This window comes from Crotalus tigris, unplaced genomic scaffold (genome assembly GCF_016545835.1).
Source record: "Crotalus tigris isolate CLP2741 ecotype Arizona unplaced genomic scaffold, ASM1654583v1 scf7180000017568.12009008, whole genome shotgun sequence".
Lineage (NCBI taxonomy): Eukaryota > Metazoa > Chordata > Lepidosauria > Squamata > Viperidae > Crotalus > Crotalus tigris.
The window spans coordinates 613,257-631,491 of NW_024096478.1; positions in this window are offsets into that span (position 1 = coordinate 613,257).

Sequence of the window (18,235 nt, forward strand, 5' to 3'; positions counted from 1 at the left end):
AAATGGTAGTGTCAGTGTATTCTTTTAAAAAGGTATTTACAAATCATCTAGGTTCTAGGACATTTTTGGGCGTTTGAAATTTGTAACACTGGTCTTAATTTTGAAATGTAAATAGATAATTATTGCACAGTGCAAAAGTGGTCCTTTTAGTCTTCTACTATTTTGTTTTCAGTCTCATTTAGTAACAGGGTTATTTGAAGATCAGCTTTTTTTACATGGAAAAATATGTACACTCGTTAGCATAGCCAAAAGAGTACAGACATGGAGGTATTTTGGTTTCATTAAGATGCTACAAAAATATCCATGAAATACATATATTCCTTTTCTTGATTTGTCGGAGATGTAAAGTGATCATAAGACACCGGCTACTAACCATGACGGTGAAAACAACGATGAAAAGTATATCAACCTGTTACATAGAAAAATTGGCCTCTCGTGTTTATATTCCAAGGCCAGACATGAATACCAAAGTCACAAGGTTTGTATTTTGCTCTCACAATATGAGTTTCGTCATTTCCACCTCTCCCCCCCCCCAAATCCCATGGATGTCTGTGCAAATGATGATGTTATGACATACTGACTGCAAAATATATTTAGGCTAAATCTGCACTGCAGCCTAAGCTGCTTGTCTCCCATGTTGTTTCCCATCAATTTCTGGAGCCAATATCAGATATTTCAGTGAAGATTGCAAAGGGTTGCCAAATGGGCTGGGTTCGTCTCATTTTGAGCTATGGAAGATTTGACAGGTCATTCCCCTGTTGTAAGCCCTTTGAGGCAGTCCAGACAAGAAGCACAATTATGAGTACCAACTCTATCATTATTGTAAGGTTACATCCACAGAATTGCAAGGCTGAAAGTATTTTTCCCCTCTCCTTTTCTTACTATCTGGAGGATCCCCTTTGAAATGCTTCCCTTACCTCCTCTCCATCTGTGGGCTGAGAAATCTTTTTTAGGCCAGTTGTCCAGTCTGTTGCTCTTTCTCCTATCTCCCAAGACCATTCCCACATACCATTATATCTGCTTTTTGATCTTTCCATTCATACAGAGAAGGCAATCCTTCCTGGCTGGCTCCTCTGTAGATCAGTCTACCTGTGCCTGTGATTTCTTTTAGGGATGTTCCTTCTTTGCTTGACCCCTTGTCTTTCTTATGCTTTCCCAGATTTGCATACATGGAAGACTTAACATTCCCTTCCCATTATTATGCTTTTTGATAATAATGCAAACCCTGATTCCACTGCAGCAAGAACAGATAATTAGCTTCACAAAAACAGATTAGTAAAGTTTCTACATTGCAGGTTAAATATATTTTTTTAAAACATGAAGGGGAGGGGAGCTTTGTAATATTGTAGCCAGGGGACAGGAAAGCAAGAAAAGCATACTACAACTCGCCCAGGCAGAAACCAAAAGGGAAATATAAAAATTCAATGAGCCTGAGCTTCCAATTTGAAAATAGTTCAGTGATTTGACAGATCACCATTGAATTGACTGCAGGATCATAAAAACATGCAATAGCAGCCTGGTAACCCAGGATGAAGTGTCTGCCTGGGGCATCAACCAACTTCTGGAAGGGAGGGGGTCAGGCTGGGAATTATAGCCAATCAGAGCTGGGGATGCTATGGAATGGAATGAAGCACTGGAGACTTTCTGCTCTGAAAGGCTTTAAGATAGGTTGGGTTGGAAAACAAGAATTGAACTGAAGCTGGAAAACATGGGTGTGGGGTGCATTTGCAATGGGCTGGGAGTAAGTGTAGGATGATGTCATCTATTCCTGCACTCAGGAGGTGGTGAGTAGTCCATGTTGGCAATGGGCCAGGCAAAAAGTGCACAAATGCCCTTAGGCTTAGCCTCTTGGTGGCACTGAAGAAATACAAGGGAAGAGAATAGGAGTAAACACAAATGGTGTCCTTCTTCCTCTCTTTGTAGAAGACCCAACTGTCTGTAAGAAGAAGTCACCTTCCCGAGACCTTCCATGCATTTTTTAATCCATCTAGAAATAAAAAGCCAAAAAATACGTAGGTGTGGAGAGAAATAATGTTTTGGAGGTCTGGAAAACATGGTAAGAACCAACCCAATGAGTTCATCTTCAGATAAACTGGTGTTTTGCACATGGAATGGATCTGGATTGCCAACATTTGGATGATCATTAGAGTCTAACTCTTTGCAGTGACAGTCAGGATTTTTGCAGTTCAGATCTGGTAGCCCTAGTATTTTGTGATTAACCTTTCCCGCCTTGATGATTAATGGTCAAGTATGCTAGTAGCTTCAACAAGTTGGAGTCTCTTATAGTAATAAGGGAATCAGTGTTTCTGACCCTTGTGGATGTAGAGGCTCACAGCCTTTAAGTAGAGGCTTCCTTCTTTTGGATGTGAAACAACAGTAAGTTGTTTTCTTTCAAACACTGTTGGTGACATCTGACCCTTGAAGTAGCTCCCTGACATATTTTCCTCAAGGTTTTGTACACAGAGCTACAGGAGTGCTATTCCAAGCTGACAGATATATGTGTTTTCACTCACAGCTCTTTGTTTGGGATCTTCAGAGGTTTGTGCCACTTGTAATGTAACCTAATGTCCTTTGCCAGTGAGCAAGCCTTTTGAACACTAACTCACTCTGGCCCGGGCCCATAGCTGAGACACTCCAAAGCAGTTGTTGTACCTGGCTATCAGAGAGGAGAAAGGTAAATTCTTGGGGTGTGAAATGAAACAGCTGCACAAAGTACAAAGGAGGAAAATCAGGAATCTAAGTAGGGTGTAAATTCCAAAGATCAGCTCGTTTAATGTTCCTGTCCATCATGTATTCTGCTTTGGTCAAACTATGTCCTCAGCAGTTCATGAGGTGGAATGACTTTAAATAAATGAAACCTTGTCAAATGTCCAAGCCTGAGATGAGCACATTTCTTTCACTGGGACATTTTCTCATTAGGAAAAGAAATAACCTGAAATCTAAATCCACGGTGGCAACTACCTGTGCAAAGCATGTGAAGTTGTGGATAGGCTGGCTGGATCAGTATCCTGAGAAATAGCACTGGGAACATTCAAAGTGGGATGGGTAATTATCAGCATTTTCTTGATTACTGACCTTAATTATTCCAAATTCAGTACTGAAATACTAAACTTCTTAGGTTCTCATGCATATTTCTGGGAGCAGTATCTAAGATGGCATTTTGTTATATGGGCACTCCATCTACAAGAGTTAGAAAAAAGGCAGGGAGGATGTTCATATGAACAGCAGCAGTGGTTGGGCCATATCAGTTCTCCCACTATTGGGTTTGCAGATAATACCAAAACAGAGCTTAAAAATAAACAAGAGGAGTTTTGTATATGAACAAGTACTTCTCTCCCATCCAAGATCTTACCGATATTTCATTTGCATTTTTAATTTACCTATGTTACCTATAATCCCCATTAATCTCTATTTTTCATTTTAAAAATCTTGCATGCACATTGGCCTGCATCGTGCTTGCAAATGATTCTAAATTCAGTCTCTCTGGGATATCTAAATTGAGCTGGGAAAGATATTTGTCTGAAATCCTGGAGACCCACTTGCTGTCATTCCTACGGGAGTCATGTCCTGCTAACCACAATACAAAGGTGCTTGTCCTGATTACTCCACACCATATCATTTCCACCTAAATTTGTTCTTAACTGTTCCAGTTGTGCAGTTGTGTTTTCTGTTTTACTGACACAAGTTTTGCTGATGAAGCAGCCAGGGTCTGGGACCTTCCTAGGCTCCCAAGGATTATTTTTTAGCTGTTGAGTAAAGATCTTTCCTCCAGTCCCTGCTACTACTGCTACTATTCCTCCTACTACTGTTAATCATGTTTTTTTTTCCCTGAACACCCACCAGTTCTACACACAGTTTTTCAAATCGGTTTGAATGACAGGACCTTGTGACTTTTCCTTTAACGCTTGCAACTCTCACAACCTTTCCCTCCAAGCCACCCAGAGTTGTTGAGAGTTGAATGGCACACAAGTTATATTATTGTTATTATTTTATATTTAGAGGAGATACCTTTAAAATTCAGTGAGGGTTGTGGGAGAAGAAGCTTGAATGGCACACAAGATATATTATTGTTATTATTTTATATTTAGAAGAGATACCTTTAAAATTCAGTGAGGGTTGTGGGAGAAGAAGCGTGCCTGTGTTTTAAATTTCCAGGAAAGCATTCATTAAAGAGCCAGGTATGTGTGTGTGTGTGTGGGGGAAGATCTCCTCTTCTCAAAAGTACCATTTGTACCACTGATTTACTATTTTAATAACAACTGCATCACATAATAACAGCATGAGAAGGTGGTGTTGCTTGGCCCCAGAGAAGAGCTCCCCAATCTTTATTGAGCTATTTCTAAAATAGAAAAATACTTCTAAAATAGATTTCACACTTTTCCTTAGTGTGGCATCCATTGGGTCAAAGCAGAACATATTCTGACAGATGATGAAACTCTATCAGAACTCTGCCCCTTCTATTGTGTAAAAGCAAAAAGTTGTGAATTTTAATGTTGTTACCTTTTACTGTGCTAAAGAGAGTCGGAAGCCAGGGCCTTTTTCTTTTTTCCTTTACACTATCCCCCCTTTTTTTCACTCCCTCTTCTTTTAGTTTTCTATGCTTTTTTTCCTTGTATTTTATACTTTGATAAAATTAATAAAATAAAATATTATTGCAAGAACTCCCTCCTTCCCCTCCCCTGCTCCATGATGCTACCTAGCAATTACAGGTAGTCCTCGACTTACAACTGAGCCCAAAATTTCTGTTGCTAAGTGAGACATTTGTTAAATGAATTTTGTGCCCTTTTATGACTTTTCTTGCCAGAGTTGTTAATCATTGCAGCTGTTAAGTTAGTCACACAGTTGTTAACTGAATCTGGCTTCAGCATTGCTGGTCAGAAGGTCACAAAAAGGGATCACATGACACACACACACACACCTCCGGGATACTGCAATCATCATAAATACAAACCGGTTGCCAAGCATCTGAATTTTGAGCACGTGACCATGGGGACGCTGCAACGGTCATAAGTGTGAAAAACGGTTATAAGTCACTTCTTTCAGTGCCGTTGTAACTTTGAACGGTTATTAAATGTTTAAGTTGAGGACCACCTGTAGTGGATGGTTTTCCCACTGACAGTGTCACTTGGTGGGAGGGAAGCACAGCAAAGGCAGGGAACTTCCCCAATTGCTTTCCTTTAACTTGTCCCTTTTTAACTCTCTGAGGGCAGCACCAGCCTTCTGCCTTAGGGCAGGGGTAGGCAACCTTGGCTCTTTTATGACTCGTGGACCAACTCCCAGAATTCCTGAGCCAGCCATGCTGAGGGGAAAGGGAGTGGTTTCCAAGCTGAGCTGTGCTGGCTCAGGAATTCTGGGAGTTGAAGTCCACGAGTCATAAAAGAGCCAAGGTTGCCTACCCCTGCCTTAGGGCCATGTTTGAACACTGAGGCAGTGCAATGTATGCTTCCCATTTGAATCAAGGATTGCTGGAAGGCACATTAACATGGCTGTGAAGAAGAGCTTCCTTCCTGTATGGCTTCAACCAAAGAATAGTGAATGACCTCTGGCAGTTAGTGGCTGACAGACTCTGATGAGACAAAGAAGATTGGAAAAGCGGAAGGATTAGAACTCTTTTTTTAAAAAAAAATTATTTGAATTTTCAATACATATAATACTTTCCATACATTATATATAAAACTAAAAAAAGAGAGAAAAATACCTTTAAAATAAGACCTTAGATGTCACTCGTCTATCTCCCCCCCACTGCATCCACCCTCTCAACCTTCCTTCCTTACTTCCCTACTCCCTCTCTCCTCTCCTCTCCTCCTCCCCTCACCCCTTCCTCCCATCCAACTTCTTATCAACTCTTATCGATGTGAGGAGTGCAGCTGCGATGATTACACAGAATAGTTGCTTTTTTGAAATGGGGACTGCATTTTAACCAAGCAGATTTTTGTTAAATCCAACTGTACAAACCTGGATATATTACAATGCAATGCAAAGTTTAGAAGTATTTCCAAATGTAGACATCTGTTGTTAATCAGGCTAGGTTTTTAAATCTGTCTTCAATTGTGTGGGGTCATTAGTGGCTCACTGACTAAGTGAGCACCTAATTTGCATTTCTTCATTCACAGATGAGGTATTTAGATTTTTGGAACTTTTGCACTGGTTTCTATTGTTAAAAATAAAGTAAAATGGAATCTCCATGCCACAGAGTTTAAACGAAATGATTAGGGCTGAGTGCTAGGATTATACCTCCATAAGGCCAGAGAACATGTTTCCATAATGCCACGCAATATGCTAGGGATAATGCCAATTGTTGTTCAATAGTTTGGGCAACTTTCTCAGGCTAAATTTATTTTATAGGACTGAGGTGAAAATAAAATGGAGGAAGCTGAACCTTGAACTTGTTGAAGTAGGTGGGGGATATAAATAAAATGGTTCTAGAGAGCACTGTGTCTCTAAGCTACCATATTCAGATCACTCTTCATTGTATTTGAAGCTTTATGGTTTGTTTGTTTTTTGTAGTGAATAACCAGGAACCAGAGCACAAAATCTTGCCAGGAGGCTCTATTGATCCATGGAGTAGATTGTAGATAATGTTAAGCTCCAGTCTTGCTGGGCAGCTAGTCAAATAACCCATCCTTGTTTCTTTGTAAAATCCTGTCTGTTCCTGAAGGAAAGGTAACAATAGATGTCTGGAGGTCTGTGCTTGTGTACCCACTATTGACAAGGAATCTCTCTTTTCCAAGAGCTTATTATATTGGAGTGTTTGTATGTGGGCATATGTAGAAAGCCTTTTCCATATACATTTATACTGAATTTACAGGTTTACCGGTTTAGGCAACTATTTCTCGGTTGTAAGGACAATAAAACAAAAAACAAAAACGGGTGTGGTGAATGGGAGCTACGTGTTTTTAGTGTTCACATAAAAGGAACTAAAATTATATTACTATACAACAATGCTACTGATTTTTTTATGAGGAATTATTTTTTAGTCTTCTGCACTGTACAGTTTTATCATTCTTTCTCTTGTCAAGCATTAAAATTGGGTTACCTCTTCAATAGAACTTTCCTTCCTTCCTTCCTTCCTTCCTTCCTTCCTTCCTTCCTTCCTTCCTTCCTTCCTTCCTTCCTTCCCTCCCACTCCCCCCCCCCTTTCTCTTCTTTACAGTATTTTGCTCAGTTCAAAGAAACTTCTTAAGTAAAGCTTTATCTTGTTCCATGTTTAGCAGCCAGGCACATTCAGAGTCATAACAGCTGGGATTAGGATGGGATAGGATGGGAAAGTAACTAAACCACAATCCACTGATCACAGGAACTATTTAACTGATCCTTTGATATCATAATACTAGAGGACAAAACGGTGTGACATGGGACACTTCCTCTCCCCAATGGGAGCTATGATATTGGACACCTGAAACAACAAGTATACAAAAGATTCACAGTGTCGGTCCTGGAATGTCTTATTTGGGTTGAAGTTGCTTGTCCCGGAACTGCGTTAAAGATTCAAGACCAGCATATGTATGCAAGATATTCTTTTCTAAACAAAAAAGAATCAACACAGCTCTAATTGGTATACTTGCATCACAGAGGAATGTTGAAGTCAAGGGTAGGCTGGATTTTTGGCTGATAGAAACAAAGGATATTTTATCTTTGCAAAATCTTGGAAAAATAGTAGGAAAAGATACCAGACTAGTAGATAAAAGTTTGACTTCTTGCATCTGATTTCTTGCAGGTTTCCCAGACAACTGTTTTAAAGCACTATTCCTTAGTCTTTGGACAAAAAAACAGCCATTCATTCAGTGACCATTTGAAATTACAATAATGCTGAACGAATGGTAGTTACAACTGGTCCTCAACATTACAGCCATTGCAGTGTCCCTGCGGTTGCATGATCAAAATTCAGGTGCTTGGAAATCTGCCTGCATTCATGTCCACAGATACATTTCAACTCCCCCCCCACTTTGCCTCATATCTGCCCTTTTGGCTGTCCTGCACTTCCCAGCCCACTCCTGCCACCCCCAACATCCCTTTGCCATCTTCTTCCTCTCCCTGTTGCAATGCCTGGTTGAGTCAGCTGCCGGCCCTGCCTTGGGGAGGCTTGCATGGACTTGCATAGGGCCAGCAGCTCCCTTGACTGGACACACCTTGTCAGCAGTGGAACGAAGAAGATGCTGAAGGTCAACTGGAGGGACTGAGGCAGTAGAGATGGTGGAGTGCAGGGTGGCCAAAAGGGCAGATATGGGGGGGGATGACTTTGTAACTTTGAATGGTTGCTGTATGAATAGCTGTTAAGCGAGAATGACCTATGATGAATGAAAGCTTGGGTCGAGAGATCTTCCTTCATTTCTGTGCATTATCTTACACTGTTATCTGACTGATCATTGTACATTTTCTTGATTTGATATCCTATATTGTTTGATAAATAAATAAAACTCTTTTTGACCAAATCAACATGTGAAAAACATGTGACCCCCAAAAGTCAAAATGCACTCAGGGTTAGTGAAACTCAGGAAGAGTTAGTAGGCTTTCCCTTTAGAAGGTAATCCACAGCCACCTTGACATGGAGCAACCTTGCCATGGAATTCAAGAGGCTACTTGAACGGTCATGAATCAAAGAAAGCTAAGAATGGCTTTCAAGATAACGAAGGTTGTGTTGGTGAGTATTTTCCTGTTGAGAGTCTCCACAGGGACTATCTGCAAACTTTATATGAGATTTCATTGTCTTCCAGATAAAACACTTCACCAGCTAAATCATTATGCCGATAGTCAAAACAATAAATCCAAATAATAAAAGCAGCATTACCAGCAGAACTTACCTAAACTCCTGGCCAAAGTGCCTAAGGGAACAACCAGGTTCAACTGGATCTCCCTAGAAAGGTGGTGTTGTTGTTCCACAGGGCAAGTGCTTGGCCAAACACATTCAATAAGGTTTTCATGCTCCAATACTTTCTCTCTAGATACCATGCAACAACCTAACCCTTATTGCAGGATCCAATCTGGGTTGGTCACTGGGACCAGAGATTTGGTCTTTTGAGCTTTCAGACTGGTGCTGGAGCCCATCTTCAGGGAACTTTGCAGATTCCAGCAGAACTGGAGGGGTTTCAGAAGATCAGAGGATATTGTCCCTACCTTCAAAAAGGTGAAGAAGGAGGGCCCAGGGAACTATGGATCTGTCAAGTTTATATCTATACCAGGTTAGGTGGTTACTGTAGATTTTCTTTTTTTTTTGGTAGACTTGCATTTCTAATTTTCTATCATTTCTTCTGTTGATGAGGATATCCAGAAAGGATAGTGCAACGGGGTGCTACAGTTTCTAGATGCTTCATTAGAGTCACTGCTATGAGTCCTAAAAGTGGTGATCGTATGGGTATTCCTCTGATTTGTTGCTATATCTGTCTAGCTAGTGAGGCAGAGGTTGATGAAGTTCATATTTCTCATTATTTTGATCTTAGTGTATTTAATTAGGTCAGTTGTGTTGTATAGTACTGGTGTTGTTGACCCAGAATTAGGAGACAGCATAGGAAGTATCAGTTGTGAATATGTGCAGTTGACCCTGCTGTCTTTGGGCACTTGCAGAGTCCTGGATGCAGGGTCATGAAAGGACAGCAAGGAAAACACCCAATATCCTAACCCACCTGGGAACATACTATGTCTTTAAGGAAACACCCAAAAGGGAACATTTTTAGCTACTTCTGCTTTCTCCCTTCTTATCTACAGTGTGCCAAACCTCCTGGGTGAAATCTTTATCTTATGTGTGTCACCTTTGTTGGGTGGATTGCTAATGTAATCAGAAAGAATAAATACAAGGATTTCTTGTCATTCGGGGCTTCTCTCTTTTAGAGGAGCCCATCTTTGTTCAGCTGAATAAAAACGTAAAGGCAACTTCTGGTTTCCTGTATTTTTTTTTTATCAAGCAAAACTTCAGAACCTGCACAAGAGTGTCATGAATTCTTTTGAGAGTTTTGGGACTATGGATGTGTAGAGTGCTGTGGCATCAAATGTTGTAAGGCATATCCCCAGGCAAGAATTGCTATGGAAAGAGTTACATATCATAAAACACTCTTTTCCTCAAGAGCAAACTGGTGAGGTTGCTCATCATAACCAATTAAAGCCCCCCTTTGCTATCTAACCTCTCCCTCATTTACCTTTGTCTCTTCCTTGGCAGATGGGTATATAGAGCACTGGGCTGCATAGCCTTGCAATTCTTATTTTGCAGTCATGCTTACAATGCTCAGAATTGTTATTTAGCTTTGAAGCAAGCTTTTAATTCTACTGCTAAAGTAACAAAGTCCATCCACCCATCCATCCATCTATACAGGCATCTGTCAATCATTCAGTCCAGTGTGGTAGGGATATGTCTGGCAAAATGTCTGCAGGTGCATTGGTACCAATAAGCAACTCAATATGAATCTCAGAGTTTGATGTATTTATTGATGATGTAATTATTTAATCCTAAATACCCAACGAACCACTTAGTTAGGAAGTAAGCTAAATAATGTAATAATTTAATCAGTCCAATGCTTTAGAACATATATGGTAGAGCAAAGTCTTTTCATCTCACTTTCTTTTTACCTTCTTGATTTCTTTCCCATGAACTATAGTGCCTTCAGGAAGTACAAGAGGATGAGACAGTGGTGCTTTTTCTGTTGACAAGATTTTCTGAAGAACACATGTCATTTCCAGATTCTAAGAAAGCAGCTTCCCAGGAAGACACCTGAAACAACAACTGCCTTCACTTCACTCTATATCTTTGGTAAAAGCCACAAATCCATTCCTCTCCTTTTATATCCCTCTCATTTATCAAGTCAGTTTTGTGTTTTGCTTTGTTTTCATTCCTCTAAGCCAGAACAAATCTCAGCCAGAGGCAGGTGCCAGGAAGTGCTGTAATCAGAGGAATGTGTTTCTATCTTTAGTTCTTTTAACTGCAGTGAGAATTGCTGTGTTATTTTATTTAAATAAATACAACCTTTTATTGGAAATGTGAATTAGCTTCTGTATAAAGGGGTGTGCCGTAGGGACTTGTTGCTGAGCAGTGCTCTTAGTGTAGAACAATTTTCCCAATCTAGAACCTTCCAGAAATGATTTCAGGTTTAATTCAGGCAATTGAAGAGTTTTCATACTAGTGCTTTTGGAGGTGCCAAATCGGAGTGTTCCAATATCTCAGGGGCTGCCACAAAGAAGAGGGAGTCAAGCTATTCTCCAAAGCGCCTGAGGGCAGGACAAGAAGCAACGGATGGAACTAATCAAGGAGAGAAGCAACCTAGGAATAAGTGATAAACTTTTTCCCTGACAGTTAGAACAATTAACCATGTAACAACCTGCCTCCAGAAGCGGTGATGCTCCAACTTTTAAAAGGAAAGACGGACAGCCATTTTTGTCCGAATATGTGGAGGGTTTCCTGCCTGAGTCATGGGGTTTGGACTTGATGACCTCCAGGGTCCCTTCCAACTTTATATTATATATTATTATTATTAATTATTATTATTATTATTATTATTATTATTATTATTGTTGTTGTTGTTGTTGTTGTTGTTGTTGTTGTTGTTATTATTATTATTCAGTTCCTATTTAGGCTGCATCACCTCTAAGTATCTCAGGTACAAGATCACACCATAGCTCTCGGCATTAATTAAACATGCTTTAATGATCTAGTTAGAACTGCTAGGGCATACACCCTGGGTTTCCCTTCAATGTGCATAAAAGTGATGGGAGGTTATGAGAAAAATCTCATTGCTCAGGGATTTGAGATGACGTCCACCAAGAAAGCCATCAGTTGATGAGAAGGCCTTTTGATTATGATGGTGAGAGTAAATGTTTTCTTTCTTTTTTCTTTTAAAAAGGAGGAAGCAGATCATGTTGGGAAGTTCCCAAAATGTTCCAGAAGAAAAAATAAGTGGCAAAATGTTTCTGTATAGTTGCATGAAATACTTCAAAGACCTCTCCATGAAGATACCAAGAGTTTAACTTGATTCAAAGGAGTCTTGAACAAAAATGTATGGAATTGTATCTTCACAACTGAAAAGAATAAAAGATACAACCAAAGAAGGTAGATTGTTTTGAACTGGAATGTTTTTTTAAAGATTAATTGGTGAATAAGCTGGTAATTTCCTACTGGATGCTCTCTGTGTGTGTCTCCAAGTCAGTTTTTGACTCCTGGCAATTGTGTGGACTAGTCTTTGTAGTTTTCTTGGTAAAACTTTTAGAAGTGGTTTGCCATGGCCTTCTTCCTAGAGCTGAGAGAGAATGATTGGCTCAAGGTCACGCAGCTGATTTTGTGCACCTAAGATGGGACTAGAACTCCCCACTCTCCCAGTCTGGTGCCCTAATCGGTTCGCCAAATTGCAATGAATGTTAGACCTTCCATTTTTTACTTCTTCTTTCAACATCAGGAAACCCAGGTTTTCTTAGCACAAAAAGTTATTTATAGTAGGACATTAGTCTGTTAATTTCTGCCTATTACATATAAGCTTTGGAGCCCTTGCTGGAAATGTCACTTAATATAGTAACACTCTGAAGACTTCTGGGAATATAACATCATTTCCAGCACCACACAGAGAGATTGCCTTCATTGTTGTTGCCAACATCTTCAACTTTGCGGTGTCAGGGAAACATACATGTTTTTCAAAGAGCCTCATGCTATTTCTGTGCCTTTGATATCTGAACTTTGAGGAGACACTAGGATATTGATCAAATCAATACAACTAAATTATAATTAAGACAAAATAAGTCTTTGTCTTCCTTATTTAAGCTTACACTTAAACTACTTAATACAGAGAGAAGAAGGTTGCAGTTGTGCATTCACTTGAGATCAGTTCCACTGGAAAAAAATGACTTACTTCTGTGTAACCAAAGATCAGACAGGGCTGCCATGTGTTGGCATGCTGAAGCTAAACACAATAGGAATGGGGTTCAACCTGCATGCCAGCCAGATATCTTCTAACCAAGATATTGAGAATATTATTCAATCCTGCCAGCATTCTGCATTTTCATTACGGTAGTTGCCAGGAAACAATATAATGTAAACTGCTCAGTCTTTCAGATGTTGCTGGGAAAGCTTTCCTGTAATTATTACCACCTCATTCTTGCATCCTTTTCAAAAACATTCCACTGTCACTTCCTCTTCATGACTATTTTATCTCTTACTTCTGTTGCACCTTTTTATTGAGCTTGGAAACAGAGGACAGAAGTTAAAATGCAAGAGGAAGGATCCCTACTGTGAGATGTTTTCAATCTAAATTAGTCTGACAATAGTCCTCGACAACAGTAGCTGGATGACAGGCTGAGAAGATTGGGAAAGAGGGCAACAGAAACCAGAACAAAAGGGGCCTTGGTACCAATTAAAGTTGGTTTTAGATTTGGAAGAAGAGTTCATTTATTTTGTACCAACAAACTGGACAAAGTAAACTGTGTCTATCTGGTGTAAGCCCCAAAATAATTAACAGTCACAATGGCAATTTTATTCCTCGAGTTGGTGTGCTTAATACTATTCTACTAGATTGGATGGCAATATAAAATGAGGACAGGGCTGTCTGTCTGCCAACAGATAACATCAGCACAAAGACAGATTGGTGTGGAGCAGACTTCTTTTGATAGCTTTGCTCTAAGCTGCCAGCTCTTTGAAGGGTCCTCAGAGATGGATGGGAAGGCAATGAAAATCTTTCAATACATGCGGGACTTGTCACTTTTGGTATAAGGGGCAATAGGACACTAAACTAATTGCTGGGGATCATTAGCTGGAGTGGAACAGAGGAGGTCCCATCCAGATAATTTAAATTTCTGACTTGTTTTCAAAAACAGCTTCACATATTGAATGTTTTGTAAGTAGAAGAGTGGAATAAATATATACATTAGATGATAATTAAATCATCATAGGACACTAAATAAATAAGCAGTCATTTTAACAAGACAGGAAACTGTGGTCAGGGGTCATTTTTCTCCAGGAGAAGCGACATCTAGTCGGCAGCCTTTTTAGATCTCTTTAGATGCAGAAGTAACCTAGAATAGAGTGATCGTGATCATTTGGGGCAGGTTCAATCCTGTCTGGGACATATTGAACATTATAGTTGAGCCAGTTTGGTCTAGTGGTTAAGGCACCATGCATGAGAAGTGGGAGGCTGTGGTTCTAGTTCCTACCATATCTATGAAAGCCAGCTGGGTGATATTGGCCAGTCATTCTCATCAGCCAACTTCACCTCACAGGTACTTGTTGTGAATAGTAGGAGGAGTAGGTGGATATGTGCGTCACCTTGAGTTATTTGTAGAAATAATAAAGGTGGGACACAATTAAATAAATACAATCAAGTTTTAATTTATTGGTCATGTTTAGCCCCATCTTGAATCTACCTGTTCAGAGATTCCATTGCCTCAACTGGAACTAATGAGAGAGGGTGATACAAGTACACAGTACAATGTACTGACATTATCACATCGTAAATCTCTAAATGACTTCTCCAGGGGGTGTTCTGTAAATGTTGGAAAACTTTGAAATGGAGACAGAGTCCAATGATACTCTGCAGTATAAATTCATTGTATAAATTTTGAAAAATGTTCCCATGTTTGTAGTTTCCAAGATGCTCTTTATATGCACAATGAAAAATCATCTTCCTAGCAGCAACACTTTATGGCAACCAGCTGCTCAATCTGAATAGTCAGAGAAGTGAAGTTCCTTGTGATTTACAGTGTATTTGGCAATGGAAGACTTGGCACTAGTGAATTAATCCATTTTCTTCTCCCTTTCACCTTCCATTAGAGTAAAACCATAATCCAGACCACATGGAGCCGAATGGAAGGAACATTGTCTATTGGGTAGTATGAAAATTCAGTTGAAACCACATGTTAAAATATATTTATATTATTATAAATTAATTATACTTAATAAGAGCAAGATAGTTCATACAGCAAAAGAAAAGCAAAATAGTTTTCTATTGTTCTACCTACAGCTACAGTGAAAAATCTAAGGTACTAAATGCAAGGCAAGAATATACTTTAGTCTTTGTAATATAATGTCTTTCAGTTGCAATAGGACCACAAGACCCAGGTCAGCATGATATTCTATAGTCCTAACTCATTTGAAAAATATCCAGTTGGGGAAGAGATTCATCTAATTGGAATTGTGGTGCTCAAATACTACCTTCATATGTTATTCTTATATTAAGCCTATTTCATATATGAGTGCTTAACTCTAACCAAATCAGTAATCAGTAAGATAACAGAGAGAGCAGCCTGTTGATATCAGGACTTTTAGTGTTTCCAGGCAAAAGGAATTGGTCAGTTATTCCATTTTCCCTCCTAAATAGATTTACCAGCATTAGGCAAAAAAATTAGAAAAAGCAGTGGGTAAGCACAGGAGGATAAATAACTAATAGCAGCAATTTTTGGAGTTCCTGTTATTTATAAAAATTATCCTAAATTAGGTGATGAATGTAACAAACATTTTGCATATTACAATTATTTACATGGTAGTGATACTGATAATAATTTTATTTTTATTATAAGAAGATGGATGGAAGAAATAATAGACCAACCCGTAGACTGGAAACCAGAGATCTTTCTGCTGGGTATTTTAAACAGAAAATATAGTAAAGAAATACGGTACTTAATTCTACATAGAACAATGGCAGCAAGAATAGTATACGCACAGTTCTGGAAAAATGAGAATATACCATCAGAGGAAGAAGTGATAAGAAAAATCCTGGACTGTGTGGAGATGGACAAATTAACAAAAGAGATAAAAGAAAAGGAAGACACAGAGTACTATTTAATATGGAATAAGTGGTATGACTGGTTGGAGATTAGAAATAATAAATGAGAATAAATGTGGAAAGGTCAAAAAAAAAATAGAAAATGTGTGTATAATAATGTATAGTAATAATAATATGTATTTTTCCTCCTAAAAGTCTTCCTGTGTGGACTTTTTTTCACCCTGAGGGACCCACAAGAACAGACCATATTCACTAAGATTAGAATGCCAGACTAAGTGCAATCATTTTGGCATCACAGTTATATGAATTATTGATGTATAACAAAGAATACATATCAATAATAAAACAAATGGAAGAAATATAGTCCAATGTAAATGCAAACAACTAAATGGTCTGGAAAAACAACAAAACTCAACTAGCACTGAAAAGAACACAAGAAAACCTCTTTGGAAAAGAAGTTTCAGAGATAGGTAGCTGTAATTGAAAAGAGTATAGCTGATTATCATCCATGTAACTTCTTAGCACGGTTTTTGAGACACTCTTTAGTACCCATGCTTTCATGGAAAAGCATATGGCCTTGTTGCAAAAAATTTTAAAGCACAACTGCAGGACTCCACATTTTGTTTTCCAGGAAAAGTGTTACAATTCACCTTTGTGGCATATTGAAGTCCACATCCCCCAAATTAGTGAATAAATCCTATTTTTATAGCATTTATTTTTACTTTCCATTAAAATTAAACCTAACCTTGTGATTATTTTTCACAATTGCAATATTGCAAATACATGCAATTTCTTTCTTTTCACACATCAATGTTGGCAACTGAGTAGGAACCTTTGAAATTCCTGAAGGTGGCACCAAATCTGTCATACATTACAAGTAGTGAACTTCCGTTCTCTGGGACAAAATCAAGACATTAACTGGCTGAAAGATACCTGTCCATTGTACAGAATGCTTCGGAATATGTGATAATTTTTCATATTCATAATGATTGAAACATAATTCATGTCAAATGGGTGCCGCACATTTAGCTGCCAGTATTTGAGACTAGATACAATTTGGCAGCACAATGAAATTATTTTTGTTGTTTTGCTTTGGTCAAAGGTCAGAAAACTAGATGCTGTGAAGTATCCTGGGCTCTTTGAGGGAAAGGCAGGGGAAGAGAGAAAAGCAAGCCATGATTGATTATTGACTGTAGCTCAGCAACCAGATTGAAGTGAAAAGGTCAGACTTGAACATGAAAATTATAAGAAAAATGTGTACATGGCTTTTAACTTCTAGAAAACAGCACATAATGTTGTAATAGCATTATTCTTGTGAGGTTAGAGGAAGGAGATGAAGTGGATGAGGAAGGGCTTGATTAAACTCTGAATAGCACTGACTTCAGTTTTTGCTATTAAGCTGCTGAATGCAAGATTTTCAAAATAAGATGTAGAATGTTTCCTCACGCTTCACTTTGCACAATATTTCTACTACAGCAATGAGTTTAGACTGCAAAAGCAAACTAGGGGGGAAGTGGAAAACAGTGCTGATCTCCCCAGTAAATATTACAAAATCATTTTGTTTGCAGCATCAAGAGGCATTCTGGAGCATCGCCTAGTAAATAATAAAGACAATGAAGCCGATGTGCAAAAGCCCATTCCTGTGTTTTTAGGACTCTCTCCTATCACATACCCAGTCCATCCATATGGCTCATGCAGGTGAATCATACCTTTGGGTCAAATTTATCACAGTTCCTGACCAACGTTATCTACTTTTATAGCTTATTTCAGGCTGAGGTCTGTATACTAATTTTCCATTTGCCTAGTCCTTTAGCTTTGTTTGGTACATCAATAAAGAACTAAGGAGGGACTCCAATTTCCATCTATTTTACCCTTGTAGTTAAGATAATTACATCCCAATCTCTTTAGCTGGTTAAAAAAAAAACAACACAAAACCAAACCTCCCCAAACCTTTTCAACAGATCGGGTCCCCTGCTTCCCCACTCATTCAGTCCTCCCACACTATCGCATTACTCCGATGGCATAAAGAGTTTGAATGATTTCCGCTGGGAGACACATAATGGAGGTATCTCTTTACAAAGCCCCTCCTTCAGGCCAGCTGAATGCCTGAACAGCGTCTCAGAAATGCTGCCGCCCTAATCTTTTTAGCAACAAAGATCTGTTTCTTTGCTTAGCATGAAGTAGGCCTCAGAGGCTTGTGTGTGCCTTGGCCTGTAGGCCAAAAGCCTCCTGTTTACAATTTCCTTATTCCTGTTTTTAATGTTGTTCTGAGAGGAGCCACAAAGGACTGGTTTTATCCACAAGGAACAAGGGAGCTATTAGAGAAGGCCGGAGGAAGGAAGCGAGGAAGGAAGGAAGGAAGGAAGGCAGATCCAAAAGGAGCAGCCCAGGAGGGATTAGCAGACACAGCTGTTCCCTTCGGGAGCCGAGCTTTCTGCCTTTTATCATTTCCCCTGCATTTCATTTTATTATCTTACTTCCCTGTTTCTATCTCGGCCATGTATTGGACTGAATTTCACTGCAGCCACTGGAGATTAGAGACTTACAGT